We start from the raw sequence: 12,617 nt of genomic DNA on the forward strand, positions 1-12,617 counted from the left end.
TTGTCTCTCATATTGTGGACATGTTATCAGAAGGGACCAGTCCCAGGAGGACATGCTGCATAAGGTGGACAGTTAACAAAAAAGAGGCTCAATAAAGACAGCAACAATGTGCTCAAACATCATAGCACCTGTGAGGATGGCTCAGGACCAGACACTGTTTCATTCTGCCGTGTCACTGTAAGTTGGAACCAGCTTGAGAGCCACTAGCAACACCAACAATGTATCAACTAGAAATTTAGTAGTAATACTTTTTTAAATTTAGTCTTGTATATACAATTATGCATGCATTTATGTTTACATGTATGAATGAAAAATCAGAACTGTCTTACCTCAGACTTCCCCAAGTGATTTGAAGAGATCACAGGCTTTTTGTTACTGTTTTACCATTGTTTTGAAAGCAACAAAATGCCAAACAGTAAATATACCTTTTCTGATTTAAAACTTGTAAAATGAGCTAGTATATGACACTCAGACTCCACAAGATATTGCTATAAACCCTCTAAAAGTCTAGTGGGAGAGAAAACCCTCCTAAAGGGGCAAAATATTCTCAGGGCCACAGCTAAATCCCCACATGTCTTCTTTCTCTATTTTCTTCTTACAATAATAAAGCCAATTAAGTTTCCGTTATCTCTTTAGCTCATCAATCATATACTAGTGGTGGTGATGTTCCATGAAGTCAGTTCCGACTCATAGCAACCATGTACAGGGTTTCCAAGGGTGTAAATCTTTATGGGAGCAGAAAGCCTCATCTTTCTCCAAAGGAATGGCTGGTAACTTTGAACTGATGATATCGAAGTTAGCAGCCTGATTCATAACCACTACATTGCCAGAGCTCCTTAATCACATACTTTGTTGTTGTTACGTGCCAGCAAGTCGGTACCAACTCATAGCGACCCTATACACAACAGAACCTGGGCCAACGTCACAATCGTTGCCTTGCTTGAGCCCATTGATGCTGCCACTTTGTCAATCCATCTCACTAGGGGTCTTCCTCTTTTTCTCTGACCCTCCACCTTACCAAACATGATATTCTTCACCAGTGATTGGTCATTCCTGACAATATGTCCAACTTATGAGAGACGAAGTTTGGACATCATGGCCTCCAAGGAGCACTCTGGACGCACTTATTCCAACACAGATCTGTTTGTTCTTTTGGCAGCCCATGGCATTTACAATATTCCCCTCCAACAGCATAACTCAAATACATCAATTCTTCTATGATCTTCCTTAATCACTGTCCAACATGCATGTGAGGCTATTGAAAATATCATGGCTTGAGTCACGCATAGTCCTCAAGCTGACATCTTTGCTCTTCAAAATTTTAAAGAGGTCTTGTGCAGCAGATTTGCCCAATAGAATACTTTGTTTGATTTCTTGGCTGCTGCTTCCATGAATGTTGATGGTTGATCCAAGAAAAATGAAATCCTTGACAACTTTAAACTTTTCACCATTGATAAGGATGTTGTTTAGTGGTCAAGTGGTGAGATTTTTTGTTTTCTTAACATATTGTTGTTGTTATTGTTCAGTGCCATTGAGTCGATTCCAACCTATAGCGACCCTTGACGCTGTGAGTCTTTACAGGAGCAGACAGGCTCATCATTCTCCTGCGGAACCACTGGTAGTTTCAAACTGCTGACCTTGAGATTAGCAGCCTGATTCATAACCACTATGCTACCAGAGGAATATATTAAAAGATAGACATCCTTTACCAACTCACACAAGAATAGGAGGATTCATCTTGCCCATAGAAGCATTACAGGAAGTTTGGCTAAATATTTGAGGGAATCAAAATACTTGATATTTTCTCTATTCCATTTGCCTGACCAATTTAATTCATCCACCAAATATTTAGCTCAATAACATCAAATAGTAATTGTCCAAATTGTTTAATGCAATTTGACATAAACTGGTTTTGATTTTAGGGACAATGTCATAGCTAACCAAGAGCTTTCTCATTTTTAGAAATATTTCTTTCTTTAGTTTGATGGTAAATTGTATGATCAAACACTACACTAGATGTTGCCATGAAATATTTACATGTGATTAGCATTTAAATAAATTGGCTTTAAGTAAAGCAGATGATCTCTATAATGTGGATGAACTTCAAGGAACAGGAATCCTCATCCTATTCCTTTAAGGCCTTAAGAGAAAAAACAAAAACAGAGTAATTGAATTAGCAGGAGAAGTCAGTCTCCAGGCTGTAAGCACACATTCTGCTAAAATGTCTCTGGCTACCTCACCACAGTTCATACTGACTTATGACACAATAATGCAGGAATCTCTATCATGTCATCTGACCAACAGATTCTGGACATGCCACCCCTCCACAATTATGTCAGACTATTTCCTAAAATCTTTCTTTCCCCATTTGTGTATATGTTGTTGTGGTTGTTGAGTCTGTTTCAACTCAGAGCGACACTATATAGGGTTTCTGAAGAGCAGTTGGTGGGTTTGAAAGGTCCAACCTTGTGTTCACTAGTCCAGTGCTGATGCTATGCTACAGCGTCACACCAGGACCAGGACTCATGTTTATATGTTTATATAGACATTTAGATATTCTCTTCAAAGTTTTCTGGAAAACATGGAATTGAAAGATAAAATAACTTTTCCACAAACTAATTATTGTTGTTGTTGTTGTTCAGTGCTGTCGAGTTGATCCCAACCCATGGTGACCTGTATAGGGTTTCCAAGGAGCAGCTGGTGAGCTTGAACCACTGACCTTGAAGTTCAAACGACTTTCCAGTCTGACGCATTAGCCCACAAGGCCACACCAGGACTCCACAATGCATATATATCATTAATTCTGTTTCTAAAAATTCAGTAAACAAGTCCATTGACCTCATAAGATGGAAAGGAAGAAATGGCAGTGTGCACAACCTCATGTTTGGTCATCTGTTCTAAAAAGAATGTTTCCAGGTTATTCTTCTTCAGAAGAGCCTGTTTGCCTATATCCATTCTTTTGGGATACCTTCAATTCCCTAGAATGGCAAAGTATACCTTTAAGATTAAATCCAGTTAACAAAATAATTCAAGTGGCTTTTATATGCCAGAGGTTCTCAAGGTCTATGGCCTTAGAGATTTTGAATAGACCGAGTTGCCCTCTCAGGTTTTAACTTACATAGAAGAACATATCTTAAAATGGGATTTTAATAGCTCTGCCTTTTCTCTTGAACATGTTTTCATTCCAGCATCTTCTGTAATCAGGAAGCATAAATATTTTGATGGCTCCTTTCTAACACACACACAAAAAAAAATAAAAACTATTATCCTAAAACAATACACTCCCTTTAGGTTCTATCAATGGTCTTCTTTCAGTTTCTCAAAACAAAAGTCCCCAAAGGAACTATGGGTCTCCAAAGTAACTACCCTTCTTCAGTTTGATGGTAAATTGTATATGTTAACTTACAGTTTACCTTGTATTAATTTGACACTGTAGGATAAGCTCTGAACAACAATGTCAGTTTGAATCACAAGGTTGGTGATTCAAACTCACTAACTGCTCCTTGGAAATACTACATATGGCCGCTATGAGTCGGGCTTGACTCAGCGGCACTTATCAACAACAATCTTTACTCAAGGGGCAACTTCTCAGCGAGGCCCACCTGGACACCTCTTTGCAATTGCTCCCATCTGGACTCAAATATTCTCCATAATATTTTCATAGTATAAAATGTGCTTATTTATTATTATGTTTGCTTAGAATATCAGCTTCCTAGAGTAAACATGTATGTATTATCTTAGTAAGCAATCAATAAACATCTGTTGAATGAATGAATAAATACTTCTTTGTTTTTCCGCCCAGAACACTTTCATTCTCTATAAAATAAAATAAAACCAAACCCTGTGCCAGAAAGTTCATTCCAACTCGTAACAACTCTATATTGGTTTCAAAGCCTGGAAGTCTTTATAGAAGCAGACAGTCACATCTTTTTCCTATGGAGTGACTGGTGAATTTAAACTACCAACATTGGGGCCTCGTAGCCCAACACCCAACCCACATATGCACCAGGGTTCTTTTTCTTCTCTATATTGTTGTTGCTGTTAGATGCGGTCGAGTTGGCTCAGACTCATAGCATCTCTATGCATGACTTATGAAATTCTGCCTAGTCTTACATTGTACTCAAAATTTGATCCTATTGTTACTGCCACTGTTTGAATTCATCTTGGAGGTTTTCCTCTTTTTCACTGTCCCTCTGTTTTACCAAGCATGCTATCCTTTTCCAGGGCCTGGTCCCTACTGATAACATATACAAAGTACTTGAGAGGAAGTCTACCCACCCTAGCTTCTAAGGGCCATTCTGGCTACACTTTTCCAAGACAGATTTGTTCTTCTGGCACATACCCAGGGAGCTTTCAATAGTCTTTGAAAATATCATAATTCAAATGCATCAAATGCATCAGTTATTCTCCAGTGTTTTTGAAATTGAAAATGTTATGACTTGGGCCAGGCACACCTTAATTCTCAAAGTGTTATTTTTGTTTGTTAACATTTGAAGAGGTCTTTTGCAGCAGATTTGACTAATGCAATACATCATTTGATTTGTTGACTACTTTCATGATCCAAGTGAAATGAAATCCTTGACAAGTTCAGTATTACTCCATTTGTCATTTTATTGGTCTAGTTTTGAGGATTTTTGTCTTCATTACATTGACTTGTAATCCATACTGAAAGTTGTACTCTGTGATCTTCATCAGTCAGTGCTTCAAGTACTCCTTACTTTCAGCAAGCAAGATTGTGTTATCTGCATACGGCAGATTGATAATGAGTCTTCCTTCAATCTTCCTCTATGTTGTTACCAAATTGACTTACACTAAAACTTCATCTCACCTAACATCACTTCTCAAAATCAAACCGATCTAACTGCCACCAAGTCAAATTCAATTCACAGCAATTCTACATAGTTGCTGAGACTGAAACTCTTTATTGGAGCAGAAAGCTTCATTTTCCTCCTGTGGAGCCACTGGTGGGTATCCACTGCTGACCTTATGGTTCACAGTCCAATGTTTCCACTACAATGCCACTTTTCATCTAGCAGTGCATATATTTGCCATCTAGAGTTCATTGTGAGTATAATTATATAGTCAGTCAAATTGATAAGCCTAAGTCCAAATGAGCAGACTCCATAAGTAAAGTCCCTGTCCCTGTCTACCAGTGTGTTTCCAGCCCCAATCCTATCAGAGAGCTGTGGCTCAGTACATTTGTTCACTGAATGAATGCTGGAGTTTACTGTCACACTCTAATTCGAAGTCTTAGATAAGGCCTTGTTTACCCCTATACCTCCTCTAGCATCATTTCTGATGGTTAGTGTTGTAGCCCCATTGCCTTACTCTCTATTTTTTGAACATGCTACTTTCACTTAAGCTATTTGTTTTCTTTACTGTGAACTCTGTATACCTACACTAAGCATGCACAAATGCACTTACACATAGTCACACAACTGCACATAAACTTATACCCAAATACACACACATACACGGCATCCAGCTGTCGCCAACATATCCTTGTATTCTTAAACGTCCCTTTCCGAATACACTTTATCGAGTCTTCAGATCTCAGTGTAAGTCTGATTGCTTTGTTGTCACAAAAGGATTTTTTTTCCTTTCCTTGACAGAAAGCAACGTGTGTCCATTTTTACTTTTCAGTTCCGTAATGGTTTGATTAATGTTTATTTGCTCTGTTACATTACAATAAACAACTGAGTAATATCTGTGCCGACCATGTCTGCCATGGTTACCAGGATGACAAAGGCACAGAATTCAATTCTGAGACAGAGACAGAGAAATGGCTACCACTATCCCAAGGTTTCAAGGAAGGCAGCTAACTTGCAAATTACTCACTCTTACACCAGAAAGATACTGGCTGTTTGATTTCTCTGCACTACTTCTTCTCTGTTCCCTAGCACAATCCCAGGGACATAGTGTGAACACAATAAGTACTTGTTGAGTAAATGAAAAAACAAAAAAATTACTGCTGAGAAAGACATATGGCAAAGTCCTTTAGGACTGAAGGTACAAAACATACTAAAAGTCTTAGTTATTCTGACAACCTATTTTTAAAGAAAATTAGTTAACTGGCATTGTTGCTCACAAATCTTGTGTCCTGATATCTTAGAAACCTCTACATTTAAATACAAGCCTCCAACCTGTGGTGATAATGAAAAGCAACAAGCTCAACTTTAGAGAATAAAAGCTGAAGTCAAATTAATTTACAATACATTGAACTTTTCAGAATGTTATCTTTCATAATCCCTAACTATATGTTGTGACCTATCTTTGTTTTCTTCAAGTCTTTTAAAAAGAAGACATCAAAAACTCACTTATACACCATAGTAATGGAGGTCATAGAATGACTTCAATACATTTAAAAATCATTCTGTGGGTGATATATTTAAAGTTCTATACTCAGAATTGTGTTCCAGTGTGGTGAAAACAATTTATGCATTTGGCAGCTAACCAAAATGTCAGAGGTTTCAGTTCACCCAAAGAAGACTCAAAAGAAAAGTCTGTCGGTTTGCTTCCTCCTTCCCCCCAAAAAGGAAAGTAAAATCAGCCACTAAAAACCCAATGGAGCACAGCTGTAATTGGGAACACATGAGGTCACCATGAGCAAGAATAAATAGATGGTCAAAATTGTTGTTGTTATTTTTCCTCAGGAAAGTCAAAGTATCTCTCTCCTTTATTTACTAAATCTGAGGTTTCCCTTCATGGTTTTCCTTATCTATATATCCTTATTCAAAAGCACTGTTTCTGTTGTTGTTGTTGCTTTATTTTATGAACCCAAAGTACACATCACTAACTGGAGTAAAATGTATTCAGGTATTGTGCTGATATGGGACACTGTAGAGGAGAAAGAAGAGGTTTGAGGTAAACATACATTATTAATAGATCTTGGGGAATAAGTCTGGGAATACTAGAGTTCTAACAGAAGTTCTCAAGAATTCTTCTCAGGTCTCTGCCATTCCTTCCCCTTTGTTTGAGGTCTAAATTCTCATTTTTCATTCCTATACTTCTGCCAATTACTTTTCCTAGAATCCCTTTGCACCCAGGATAAAAGATGTTATTGACCACAAATCTCTGAAGCAAGCAGGAAATCTTATCACATGGCCAAGATATTTTTGTGATTCTTAAAGGAACGAATCCAATGTAAGGAGCTCTGGTAGTATAGTGGGTATAAGTCCAGCTGATAACCTCAAGGTCAGCAGTTCAAAACTACCAGCTTCTCCAAAGAAGAAAAATGAGGCTTTCTACTACGAAAAGGAATTGGCAAAGAACAAAGCACCAGGAAATGATGGAATAAAAATTGAAATCACTCAAGAAGGTGAGGCAGCACAGGAGGTACTCACACATCTCTGCCAAGAAATTTGGAAGACAAACTATCTGGCCGACTGATTGGAAGAGTTCTATATTTATGCAATTTCAAGGAGACATGACCCAACGGAAAGCGGAAATCATCAGACAATCCCTTTGATATCCCATGAGAGTAAAGTTTTGCAAAAGGTAATACAGAAATGGTGACAGAGAATTTCCAGAGGTTCAAACTGGATTCAGAAGAGGCCGTGGAACGAGAGATATCATTGCTAATGTCCAATGGATCTTGGCTGAAAGCAGAGAATATCAGAAAGATGTTTACCCGTGCTTTATTGACTCCGCAAAGGGTTTGGATGGTGCACATCATGACAAGCTATGGACAATATTGCAAAGTATTAGTATTCCAGAACACTTAATTGTGCTCATGAGGAATCTGTACCTGCACCAAGAAGCAGTTGTTAGAACAGAACATGGGCACACTGAATGTTGTAAAATTAATTAAGGTTTGGGACAAGGCTGTATTCTTTCATCCTACTTATTCAACCTGTATGCTGAGCAAATCATCTGAGAAACTGGATTCTATGAAGAAAAATTTAGCATCAGGATTGGAGGAACACTCATTAACAACCTGAGATATGCAGATGATGCAATCTTGCTTGCTGAAAGTGAAGAGGACTTAAAACATTTACTGATGAAGATCAAAGAGCACAGCCTTTGGTATGGATTTCATCTCAATGTCAAGAAAACAAAAATCCTCACCACTGGGGCAATAAACAACATTCTTAACAATGAGGAAAAGATTGAAGCTGTCAAGGACTTCATTCATCTTGGATCAACTTTCAACACTCATGGAAGCAGCAGTCAAGAAATCAAATGACTTATTGCATTAGGCAATTCTGCTGTGCAAGACCTTTCTAAAGAGTTGAAGAGCCAAGATGTCAGCTTGAGGACTAGTATTTTTAATCACTTCCTATGCATGTGAAAGCTGGACAGTGAATAAGGAAGACCTGTTTGCCTAAATAATCTTCCAGTATTTCAAGTAGAGGCTTGATTTTCGCCCCCAAATCTTTTAGCTTGTGAATTCCTGATCGTGTTCTTCCCTTTAGGTTTTCTAACTTCAGATCATTGAAATTTCATTATATATTTAACTTTGCCATCTCGAGCTGACCTTTGAACTCTTCTGTTCGACTCTTTCAACTTATCATTTCATCAGTTTGATTTAGTTTCTCTATGCTCAAGAGCAACTTTCAGAGTCTCTTTTGATATCCATTTTGTCTTTTCTCTTTCTTTTCTTTTCTTTTTTTTTTTTTTTTTAAGACTTTGTCTTTCTTCCTGTATGATGTTCTTTTGGACTTCAGTCATTTATGTCTAATGCATCAAATTTATCCTTTTTGTTTGATTGCTTCTTTGTTTATGAACAAGACAACGTATTAACCCAGCATTATTTGTTCCAATGTTTCTTGTTGGCAACTGCCACCTGTCTGGTGATTCTATCCAGATCTATCTGTCCATAAGGTGTCAGTCTGCACTGCCATTTTGGTACTTCTTTATCATTTTGAGCCACTCTAGGGCTTGGAGGACACAATGGGCAACTCTCTTGGAACCTCGGCTAAAGTGGCTGGGCACTATGTTGCCCCCATAGATCTTGGTCATGGAGCCAACCCAAGCACCATTTGGAAGGTACAGGTGTCGTGCTGTGGAAGCAGTTCCTGTGTAGAAAGAGTTCTCATGATAGGGAGCAAGCTCTTTATGCTTGGCCAGCTTGACAGTGCCTACACATTCAGGGACTTTAGCTTCCCAGACTTTTTGAGGAAGGCTGCCAGTGCTCTGATGAACTCCAGCTGGTTCACATCTTTTACAGTAACTCCAGGCATCATGCAGCCTCTGTGCTAACAGCCAGGGTTAAGGGTCAAATCTCTTCTTGAGATGCTCTTTAAACTGAGGTGGGATATGTTCGAGGTCATATTTTGATACTTGTGGACTTGTTTTCATTGCCTTCAACTTCAATTTGAACATGTATATGAGCAATTGATGGTCTGTTCCACAGACTGCCCCTGGCCTTGTTTTGACTGACACAAATGTAGTTAGTTTGATTCCTGTGTACTCCATTTTGTGAGGTTCATGTTTTGAGTGTCCTTTTATGTTGTTTAAAAAAGGTAGTTGGAGGAGTCTTCACATCAAGTATCAGTGCTATCCCCACTGTACATAGGGTAGATAGGAACGGGTAACTTAGACATTGGCTACCTAAAATGAGGGGGCAATAAAGGCACAAAGTAGTAACTGGCTTACAAGCTTTCAAGAAGGAGTTTAGTTGAAGAGTGTGTGAGGGAAGATAGAGTCCCCACTGAATAGTTTTCATCTTGTCTGGATGGGGCTGGTAAAAAGAGATGTGGATAAGATTCTTATGATTCGATAGTGAGTATGTGTTATCATGACTAATTAAGACTGCCACAATTGTAAAAGAACGTTTGTAACTAAAACGGGGGAGTAGTTAATCTTACAGTTCAGAAACAGAGGAGCCTAGGATCATCAAGGCAGATGGAGCACAAGAAGAATGCAGGACCTTATCCAGAGAAGCAGCGACATCAGAGATGGAGGCAGAGATGAGGACATGGAGAGAGAGAGCAGCTGAAAATTCTAGATTCATGGGAACAGCAGGACTGAGAGCTGATGGCCAGGAGGCAGACTTACAGAATGTGCCATTTGATGGCATAAATTATTATACATGCCTGAGTGTTTAAAAAAAAAAAAAAAAAAAGAAGAATAGAGAGAAATGCTGTTAACTGATGGTATATGGAGGGGATTATAATCATTCTAATGAAACAAGGTGTGTGACTTGTTGAATGAAAAACTGATAATCTGCCTTGTAAACTTTCACTCAATTCACAATAAAAAACTTTTAAAAAATCATGGAAATGTGCGATGAAAATATAATGGATTTTTTACACACACACCCCCACACACAGGTATTTTCAAGGAATAAGTCATTGGTATTATGAAATTCTATCATGTGATCCCGGCATTATTTCTGTCATCAAGACCATATTTTAAATTACAGATCCTTCTTTGTTTACAACTGACACATTCTAACACATCATGAGGAATTTCAGATTGAAGATGTTGGTAGAATTCTTCAGTTTCCTCATCATTGGCTTTAGTGTTTGGTGTATAAAAGTGAATTTTAGTGGTATTAGCTGGTCTTCTTTGTAGACATATGGATATTGTCCTATCACACACAGTTGTACTTCAAGATAGATATTGAAATGTTCTTTTTGATGATTAATGTGACATCATTCCTTTTGATTTTGTCATTCCCTACATAGTAAACAATATAATTGTTTGATTCAAAACATTTCATATCAGTCCATTTCAGCTCCATAATGCTTAGGATATGGATCTTTATGTGTTCCATTTAGTTTCTGGCAACTTGCAAATTTCCTAGATTCATACTTGGTGTGTCCCGTATTAAAATTATTAATGTATGCTTGCAGCTGTTTCTCCTCATTTTGAGTTGTGCCCTATGAAGGTTCTAAACGACTTACTCCATTCATGTCATGATGGTCAACTGGATTATGAGCTGGGTTGCTTACCACAAGTTCATATGTTTCAGTCACTCTATGAGAGACAGAAGCGGATCTCTGCACCCATACATATTTACAGTCTCAGAAACTCTATATAAACAGAGTCACTATGAGTTGGAACCTACTTTGAGGTGGTAGCTCTTCCCCAGTCATATTTTTAGTGCTTTCAAGCATGAAGGGCTTATGTTCTCACACTATGTCTGACAATATGTTGATGCTATACAAAATGTTTTCATCTTCTAATGTGAAATCTGACAATGTTTCAGTGGTATTCATAAGATTTTCAGTGGCTAAGCAGTCAAAAGTCGTCTGCCTTGCCTTGTTCCTAGTCTGTCTTCGTCTGGAAGCTTCACTGAAACCTGTCTACCATTGGTGATTCTGCTGGTATTTATAATACTGGTGGCACAGCTTCCAGAACCACAACAACATGCAAACCACCACAGTTCAACAAACGGACAGATGAGTGGTGGGTGTGTCTATATATATATATATTTAGATACTTCAAAAAATTAGTAGATGATGGAAATTTTCCACAAACTTTTTGATGCTCCCCTCCTGCGTGTGCAGATGTCTTCATATAGTTATATATATATATATATATATATGTTGACATTATCATGACATCTGATATTATAAATCTTATGACTTATTTAATCTCTGAAATGTAAGTCTAATGAAATTGACATGGCTTGCCAGTATATATTAAATACTCAGTTCCAGCAGTGCTCAACATGTTAGTTCAAGACGTTTCTCTTTCTCACTTAATGATATCATTTTTGGAGACTGGCAGACTAAAGGACTATGCTGAGGAAATGACATTTCAACTGAAATTAACAAAAAAAAAAGAAAGCATCTCACACAAAAAGAGAAGGAAGCAGAGATAAGGTTTTAAGAAATTGTGTTACAGCAATATAAACTAGGTTTAGACCAATGTTGGCCTGCTAAAGCCATTTGAAAGCATATTTATTGGATCCTTAGATATTATCAGATTATTAGATCGAGGCAACCACAGAGAAATGCTGGCATTTGGAGGGCACAATAATGCCTCCCATGCAACTGTGTATGTATGTATGTATGAATGTATCTATATAATCATTTAGAAGAACGAAATCTTTGTTTTCCTTTAAATTTGCGGGGCTATATGTTTTGCATGTATATGAACTTTGACAATGTTATTGTTACATTTATTTTTTGTAATTTGGAAGAAAAGACTGACATATCAAATTGTCCACATTCTCCAATTTTCATATGTGCTAGTTGTGTTTCCAAGGATGACAATTCCATGTGAAAGAGGTACTGACCAGCCAAATCTGTTCTCATACTTAGTTCCCATGGCTTAAATATCCCACCATGACCTCATCAAGACTAAGACTGAATACTCTGAGGAATACACCTCTCTAAGACATCCAGCTGCTTCTTATTTAATTGGATGTGAATCATCGTATATATGTCTGTGTGTATCTCTGTCCCCTCTTAGACTTTTGTTTTGAAGAGAGCAGAAAAATATCCTCTGACCAGCTCTGCATCTAAGATGATTCAAGTATATAAATTAAAAAATCAACAACTGTATTTGCACTTGTGAATTTCCCTGAAGTCCAAGAAGCTAGGTTGGAGAAAACAACATATTGTTAATTAAAAGACAAAGATAAACAAATGGAAAATCATTTTACTAATGATTGTTGTTGTTGTGGTTGATATGTGCCGTGGAGTCAGTTCCGACTCATAGCG

The 12,617-nt window shown here is 37.8% G+C and overlaps 1 protein-coding gene and 1 pseudogene across 2 annotated transcripts in view; both read right to left on the reverse strand.

Moving 5' to 3' along the window:
• LOC102838260 (dystrophin-like) overlaps window positions 1–12,617 on the reverse strand; it is a 3,237,302-nt gene that overhangs the window by 2,126,668 nt on the left and 1,098,017 nt on the right. The window lies entirely within an intron of this gene.
• LOC102813471 lies at window positions 8,750–9,182 on the reverse strand (annotated as a pseudogene).

This window comes from Chrysochloris asiatica, unplaced genomic scaffold (genome assembly GCF_000296735.1).
Source record: "Chrysochloris asiatica unplaced genomic scaffold, ChrAsi1.0 scaffold00139, whole genome shotgun sequence".
Classification (NCBI taxonomy): Eukaryota; Metazoa; Chordata; class Mammalia; order Afrosoricida; family Chrysochloridae; genus Chrysochloris; species Chrysochloris asiatica.